The sequence below is a fragment of the Petaurus breviceps genome, unplaced genomic scaffold (assembly GCF_028583685.1).
Source record: "Petaurus breviceps papuanus isolate PSGF00001 unplaced genomic scaffold, PetGlider_PUasm1.0 185, whole genome shotgun sequence".
NCBI lineage: Eukaryota > Metazoa > Chordata > Mammalia > Diprotodontia > Petauridae > Petaurus > Petaurus breviceps.
Window position 1 is genome coordinate 7,745,817 of NW_027185797.1, and position 8,766 is coordinate 7,754,582.

The following is an 8,766-nucleotide window of genomic DNA, read 5'->3' on the forward strand; positions in this document are numbered from 1 at the left end:
GGTGGCTTGGAATGAGGAGAGATGCTAGCATTTGAGGGAAGATGGGGCCTGATCTGCCCCTTCCACTGCGAGGAAGAAAGAGAGGAGGAGGCAGAGGGAAGGCCTGGTGAAAGGCTCTCCTGGGGAAAAGGAGCCAGATTTCTGCTTGGCCTCAGCAGGCAGGACCAAGAAGTGGCAGAAACAGATTTTGGCTGAATATAAGGAAAAACATCCTAACAATTAGAATCCCCTCCCTCCCCCAATGTAATGAATGGGCTGCTATTAAAGAGGGAATTTCACTCACTTGAGATCTTCCAAACAGAGACCAGATGATGATTTGGGGAGTATGTTCTTAGGAAAAGATTCTCATTCAGGTAGGGTTTGGACTAGGGGGCTCTACAGATCAATCAATCACCATTTATTAAGTGCCTACAAAATACCAGAGGCAAAAGGACAGCCCCTGGGCTTTGGACCTTGCCCAAACACTAGTGAGAGAGATGGAAATTAAAATCCAGGTCTTATTGATGCGAGGGCCAGCTCTCCGCCCACTGTACCACACTGCCTTTTCATGTTATTCTATCCAACTGCAAAGTCATGACTCTGGTTCTGTCCTTTAGAGCCATGGAGACCAGCCTGGCCTATTAATGTTTTCTTATAACTGGCATAGATTAAAAGGCCGTCAAGCTTCACTCAGCTTAGTCATGGTCAAAATCAATCCAATATTTATGGACAGAACCTTGTCCCCGGCCATGTGTTAGATGTTGCAAAAGAGATACAAAAGAAGCCGAGGCTATAGTCTGAGCCCACAAGAGCGTATGGTTTCCATCGGGAGCTCAGACAAGCCAGATGACCCTGGCACAAGCTGAAAGCGTCAGGCTGTTCTTGCACAGTCCCTTCAGCATTTTGGTTGCTATCCTCTGACCCAAGGGGCGCTAGAAATTAATGTAGTAATGAAAACAACAGCTAACTCTTATATGGTCCTACTATGTGTCAAGGACGGGGCTCAGCACTCTGCAAATATCATCTCATCTGACCCTAGAATCAGGGAAGAGACTCTTCAGAGCTGCCAGCTCTGATGCCCTGGCCGGGTACAAAGGCTTAATCACATTTGTATTTTTGTCTCTTAATGGTGGGATCTTATCCATTTGAACTCCTTTTCCTGTTGTAACCACAATCACAGCAAAGCACCCAAGGGTCTAGTCTAACTCCAGGACTCCAGAGCAAATATTTCAGAAAGATATTTTTCTTTTGTGAGTGGGTCTCCCTATCTCTTCCAGGCTAGAAGTATTGCTTCCATTTTGGGGTGGGTCCCATTGCGGATCAGTGGGGGAGCATTCGCTTACTCTGTTTCTGCCTGTTCTTAAGCAGCCTGGCATTTCCTCCACCACCCCCACCCAAGAGGCCCGCCATGTTAGAACATCCTATGGGCCTAGTCCACTAAAGCTGTCCAGATGAAGAGCTGCACCAGCCTCAGTCTCCCTTGGAGCAGGTGTTACAGGCCTGTACCATCCCCATCAGGACAAAATGGATTGTTTACCTTTCAATTCTGCAAGCTGTACAGAGCCTAAACAGAGAAGGTAATGAGCAGCATAAGGGTCTTGAGTCTTGACACATGACAATTAGTTGAAGGAATGGAAGGGCCTACCTTGGAAAAGGGGGGGACACACTAGCCAACTCCTAGTGACCAAAGGGCTGTCCTGTGGAGGAAGGCTTAGCTGTGTTCTATTTGGCCTCCCAGGGTAGAACCAGGAATAACAGGGGGAAGTTACTAAGAGGGAAATATGAGGGCTAAGTCAGGAAAAACTTCCTAAGAATTACAGTTATGCGAAAAATGCAATGGGTGTCTCTGGAGACTCCCTCTCGTCAGTGAAGATCTTGGTCATGTTAAAGCAGGGATTCCCTTACAGGGTTAGACCAGATGGCTGCTGGGGTCCTTTGGATTCAAAAGTCTGTGATTATGAAATAGCTAACACAGTCTGGGCTGTGAGGTGGCCCACTGGGTGGAGTGCCAGGGCCTGGGGTCAGGAAGGCCTGAGTTCAAATAAGACCTCAGACACTTACTAGTTGTGTAACTCTGGGCAAGTCAAATGAGCTGGAGAAGGAAACGGCAAATCACTCCAGTATCTTTGCCAAAAAAACCCAAAAGGGGTCATGAAGAGTCAGACATGACTGAAACAACTGAACAACAACACAGCAGGTAGCCCCCCTCCAATGGCAAGCCAATGTTATGAAATGGGTAGAAAGCAGGTCCTGGAATCAGGAAGATTCAGATCTGAACTTCTGAATTTGAAGTCCTGAGTTCAAATGTGACCTAGGACATTTACGAGTTGAATGATCTGCGGTAAGTCCCTTAACCTCTCTGCACCTCAGTGTCCTCATCAGTAAAATGGAAAGAATCTTGGCACCTATCTCACAAGATTATTGTGAAGCTCAAATGAGGTCATGGCTATACATCAGTTAATGATGGACTATTTATTAGATGCTTACTATATGCCATGCGTCATGCTGGGCTCTGGGAACACAGAGACAAAAGTCTAACAATGGGGAGACAACATGAACAATGTGTGTGTACAAGATAAATACATGGTATTCATTACACTTGTTAATAAATGCACCATAACATTTACTAATAAATACATGGTGTTTATGACACAGGGCTTCTTAGGAGGGAGTCCATTCCAGGCAGGGAGACTAGTTCAAAGAGGGACGATGGCACCCTGTGCCCGGGGAATGGCAAAGCCAGTCTGGCTGGACCAAAAAGTGGATTAAAGGGTGTGTAATATAAAATAAATCTGGAAAAGCAGGTTGGATCCAGTCTGTGAAGGGCTTCCCATGACAAGTAGAGGCATTTGTATTCTATCTTAGAGGTAACAGGAAGCCACTGGGGTTTATAGAGTATGACCAAGTCTGTCTCTGCTCGACACTGTATGGGGATGGGAGCCAAGAAATCATGCTTCAGAAATATCACTGTAGGGTGGCAGTGGTAGAGGAGAGAATGGTGATGGGAAAGCCTTGAGCAAAGAGCCCAGTTAACAGAAAACCAGTTGTAAAAATCCAGATAACGAAGTGATAAGGCCTGAGCTTGGTGGTGTGTGGAGAGGAAGGCATCTGGCAAACCCTTAAAGCCATCATTTATGAAGAGACTTCAGTGTGCTGGGTGGGAGAGGAAAGCCAGTACCATAAGGTTTGGGGTTTTTAACATAAGCCATCTCTAAAAACTTTTTCTCTTTTCTCACCCCTTCTGTCCAAAGTGGTTGGTAACAGCCTTGGGTGACTTGAATAATCCCATCCAGTTACCCCAGAGGGATTGTTGGGATTTAGGAAAAACAGTTGAGAAATCCAGCTGTGTTGTCTTCCTATCTCTCCAAGCTGATTCCACATTAATTTCCCTTCTCAATCAATCAACAAGCATTTATTAAGCCCCACCCCCCCATGGCCTCTATGCCCCAGCCACGTCGGCCTGCTCACTGTTCCAGGGCACATTCCACTCCACCAACCGCACCTAGAATGTTCTCCCCCTTTACCTCCACTTTTAGCCCTCTTCAAGACTCAGTTTGAGGCATCTCTCAAGGTGGCCTTCCCTGCCTCCCCAGCTTTGCATTTATGTCTTTCCCCTCAACAGAATGTAAGCTATGGGAGGGCAGAAACATTTCTGTCTGTATTCTAGTACCGTGTCTGGCACATAGCAGCAGGCACCTAAGAAGTGCTCAGTGAAATAAATCTCAAGATCATTCAGCCATGGTTCTTCTCCTTCTCCCCTTCCCCACAAAGACCTTACAATCTAGTTGGCAGATAAGACACCAAAAACAATTGAAATCTAGAGCAGTATATATCCCAGATGCTGCTGTTGTTTATTCGACTGTTTTCAGTCCTGTCTGATTCTTTGTGATGCCATTTTGAGATTTTTTTAGCAGAGATCCTGGAGTGGTTTTTCCATTTCCTTCTCCAGCTTATTTGACAGATAAGGAAACTGAGGCTGACTTGCCCAGGGTCACAGAGCTAGGAAGCATCTGAGGTCAGATTTGAGCTCATGTTTTCCTGCCTCCAGGCCAGGTGCTTTACACACCGATCACCTATGAACTCCTAAATACCAGGCCAGCAATATTCTTCCATAAAGTTTTGTTGTCCTATCAGGGAGTTGAGCTTTGCCTACTCTAGGTGAGAAGAGCTGCACATCTGCTTGTCTTATGGCACATCTGGTTATGTTACCAAAAAAAATAAAAACATCCTCCAGCTTCCAAGAAGGCATGGCCCAAAAGGAAAGTGTGGGAAGGGAGGTTCATTAGGCCAGGCTCATCCTGACAGAAGTCCAGCGCATTCAGAGCTTTTTCCACTGTGATACCTTAAGTGATACAGCTACTTCTTACCTCTGGGCATTCCCTTCCTCCCAACAAAAATATGATGAATAAATAAGTGGCCAGGTGAACAAGAGGTAAGGTGCCAATTAGGTTATAGGCAGTGGGAAGAGCCTCGGACTTGGAAGACCTGAGTTCAAAACCTGCCTCTCCTACCGGCATGATCTTGATCAAGTCCAATTTCTCTCCGTGTCTCAGTTTCCTCATCTGTAAAAAGAGGAGATGGATCTTTAAGGTCTTTTCCCGTTCTGATTCCTATGGCAGGGACCTCATCTGACTTGCAAGTTGCCCAGTCAGGAAATTTTTATCTACAAATAGGTATCTGGTTTCATCTCTCCCAGGAGACTTGCAAAGAAGCATCATTTTTAAAGATGGAAAGGTCATTTGCCCAACCCCTGCAGATGAGGTGGTTTTCCCCAAGTCACGAAACAAGTGTCAGAATCAGAATTCAAGCCCAGGTCCTTAGACAGCAAATCTAATACTGTCCATCCCAGCACACATATGTAAGTGGCACTGTCCTCTCAGGGGAGCAGCTGGGGGGAGGGGAGGACAGGCCTGGAGTGCAGAAGACTCCTCTTTCCAAGTTCAAATCCAGCCTCAGACACCTACTAGCTGGGTGACCCTGGGCAAGTCACTTCACCCTGTTTGCCTCAGTCTCCTCATCTGTAAAACAAGCTGAAGAAGGAAATGGCAAACCACTCCAGGATCTTTGCAAAGAAAACCCCAAACGGGGTCACAAAGTCAGACGCAACAGAGTAACAACCATGTTCTCCTTCAAAAATGGAGAGATCATATGGATCAGTGACAAAACATGTAGATTCTCCCTGCCAGCTTTCTTCCCCACTACCATCATTTCCAATCACCTCAATTTCCTTACCTGTAAAATGGGGATAAGCACAGCCCCTACTTCCCAGGGCTATTGTAAGTACCAAATATCCGTGCCCTTGCCTGGAACACAGTAAGTGCTTAACACATGCTCATTTCCTTCCTAAACCAGGTATATACAACAAATGTTTGTACCTGTGGTGCCCAGAAACACAAAAGGCAGGCCCAACACAACCAACAAGCACTTTTCCACCCCTTGATGAAAAAAGATGTGTTTGACACAGGGAGCAGAGAGCTAGCCTTGGAGTTGGGGAGACCTGGGTTCCAGTCCTGCTACATGCTGGCTGTGTGATCCAGACAAGCTATAGGACCTCTCCGTGCCCAGGTAACTTTTTTTTTTTTGCTTTTTGGAGGGCACTTGGGGTTAAGCGACTTGCCCAAGGTCACATGGCTAGTAAGTGTTAAGTGTCTGAGGCCAGATTTGAACTCAGGTCCTCCTGTTTCCAGGGCTGCTCTATTCACTGCACCACCTAGCCACCCCCCAGGTAACTTTCTAAGACTAGAAATCACAGGTGAGTTGTCCGTCTGATTGGTGGAGGGAGTTTCCACCCCTGACATTCCCCAGACCAACATAATCCCAAATTACAGCTAAAACAACAACAAAAATGCAAGAAATAAAAAGAAAGACAAAGTTTAGTTTTCAAAAAAAACTTCAAAGAGAAACAGGAGCCAACCCTTAAAAAAAAATCACAGGGGCCAAGTTAGCGGCCTTTTTGGGTGACATCACGCCTCCCCAAGCAGCCTCTCCGAGGTCTGCCTCTCCTTGGGCCTCAGCTGCACAGCTCCCGGCGGGCCCAGTTCCACGCTACTTGGCTGTCCATCTGCTGATTAATTTCATCTGAGCAGCTCATCAGTATGCTGGGAGCGGCCAAGCAGAAATCCATCTCAGCATCCTCAGTAACGATGGGGAGCAAAACCAGAGGAAGGAGCTCCCAGCAGCTGAGAAGCAAGAGATTTGCACATCAGCTTTTCCATCTGCAGGGAGACTCACCAACACGCACCCCAGGGGGTTCCTTTCTTGCTGCAGGTGGTGCCACCAACCTGCCATGGATGTGTCCCAGGGACACTTGTGAACAGTCTTCTAGCACTGGTCACTAAAGAGAACATGGGGCTCAGTGAAAAGCAAGACAGTTTTCACAAACAAGGCACTGATGTTTTTGCTGGAGAATCCAAAGCGACATTTCCATCTCGACATTTTTGTTATTTTCCCTGGAAACACTTGGGTTTTTGTGGCACATGTCCAGGATATCACATGCATGTACACACACACACACAGTGATAGGGAAACAGTAATCAAATATATTCATGTTCAAGCACCAGATTCTGAATGTAGAATATAGCCTCGATGTATTTCCTATTCAGATCATGGGAAAGGTGTAGAAAATTGTATGGTGGGCCATTACCAAGAACTTGTCTGGAATGAACAGTCACAGTGATTTTCTCCCATGGTCAAAAACTAAAGAAAACACACGATGTAAGTATTCCTAGTTACATTTATTATCAGAACTTAGGAACTTGAAAGACAAGAAGCCTAGAACACACAGGTGAGGACCTCCCATGAGGTAGACTGGACTTTCTCCCCCAACCAACCTCCAGGCCCCATCTAAATTTGCCCATAAATCTTCAAACTGTCCACCAACTGCCTGCTCGGCTCACGTCGCTCCCAAACTCAGACTGCCTGGGAGTTGCCTCCCGTCGCAATGAACCCCTCTGAAGTCTGGCACTTCTGGGCTACCATGAGGAGAGTGATGCTTTGCCTCTTTGCTGTTAAGAGCCGGAGGCTTCATGAAGGAATGAGGTCACTTTCACCCAATGTCACAGTGGGAGAGGACCCTACAGGCTCCTACTGGAACAATATCCCCCTGACAATGTATCTGCAGCCCTCCATTGAGGGGGACCCCAGTACTTACCAAGGCAGCCCATTCCACAGAGGGATACTTCTGGTTGTTAGGAAATTTTTCCTGGCTTTAAAGCCAAATCTCCTCTCTGTGATTTCCACTCATCCCCTCAGGAGCCAAGCAGACAAGACCAACACTCCTTCCATATGACCAATGGCTAAATTTTCTAAAGCAACCATCATGCCCTATCTAAGGGTTCTTTTCTCTGATCTTGACACCCCCAGTTCCTTCAACCTGTGCTCATATAACATGGGTTAAAGGCCCTTCCTAGTTCTAATTGCCCTTCTCTGGACCCCTTGTTAATGCTCTTCCTAAAATGGGGTACCCAGAGACCAAAATGGCTCTCATCTAGGTAGTCAGAGTCACAGAATCTCAGATCAGTAAGGTGGTCTCAGATACCATCTCATGATAACAAGATTTCACACCTAACAAATGGTCATCTAGCCTTTGCTTGAGGCCTTTCAAAGAGGAAGAACCCAACCCTCCCAATTATTTGGGTTTTTCCCCCAATATATGTGCCCCTTCCCTTGCCTCCAACTCCCACCCATTCATCCTCCTTCTGCCCACTAGTCACAACCTCTAAGTGTTGCCTTTTCTGAAAAATGAGGGTGTTGTATCAAAGGATGTCCAAGTCCCTTCCAGCTGTAACACTTGGTGATTCTTTAAGTGACAACTAGCTTTGAAGGCATCACAGGAAGTGGGAAGGTCATTATCCCCTGGACATTACATTAGCTTTGTCACTTTCATCCAATCATGTTGGCCTTATGCCAGCTTCCATTCATAATTGAAATATATGGTTTCCATCTAAAAAGTCCTGCAGTGCTTTGAATTGGCTACCTTAAATATTGCCTGTCAAGGGATGTCCAAAGGCATGGATATCCAATCTGAAAAGCTGATTTGCAAGTGATGTTCAAAGCTGTGGGTGATGCTGACTTTCTCTTCTCTGCTTTCAGACAAAACCAGACACAGGATTAGGAGGCTGTGAAGGAAATAGGGAACACAGACTCATAGATTTATAGCTGAAAAAGAGACTTAAAAATCATCTAAGTCCAGGGGTTCTCATCCTCTCGAGGCCATGGCCTTGTTTGCCAAAATATGCTAACTGCATTTCAATGCAAATGTAATCCTGTATGTTTTGTTTTATATATTAAAAACATTCTTCTCAGAAGGGTCCATAGGCTTCCCATATACTATCCTAAGAGTCCAGGACATAAAAAAGCTTAAGAAAACCTCATTAGTCCACCCCATCCCCCCTTTTACAGATTATGAAACTGAGGCCAAGAGAGTTTAAGTTTCTTGCCAACATCACACAGGTAGTAAAAGGCATTGATTAAAGGGCTCCGGACCTCAAATGAGGTCATATTTGTAAAGTGCTTAGCACAGTGGCAGGTGCTTTTTCCTTTCCCTCCTCCACTTTCCCCTACTAGCCTTGATCTAACATTTGGTAAACTCATGGTCCACTGAGCAGGCACCATGACATCATGAAAAGCACAAAGAATTTGGAGGTTGGGAAGATGTGTATATTGAAATATCTGCTCAGCTATTTACTAACTTTGTGACCCGGAGATTGTCACCCCACCACCCTCAGTTTATTTACCAGTAACATGAAGGAGTTGAACGACTCAATTCAAGTCAATTTGACAAGCATT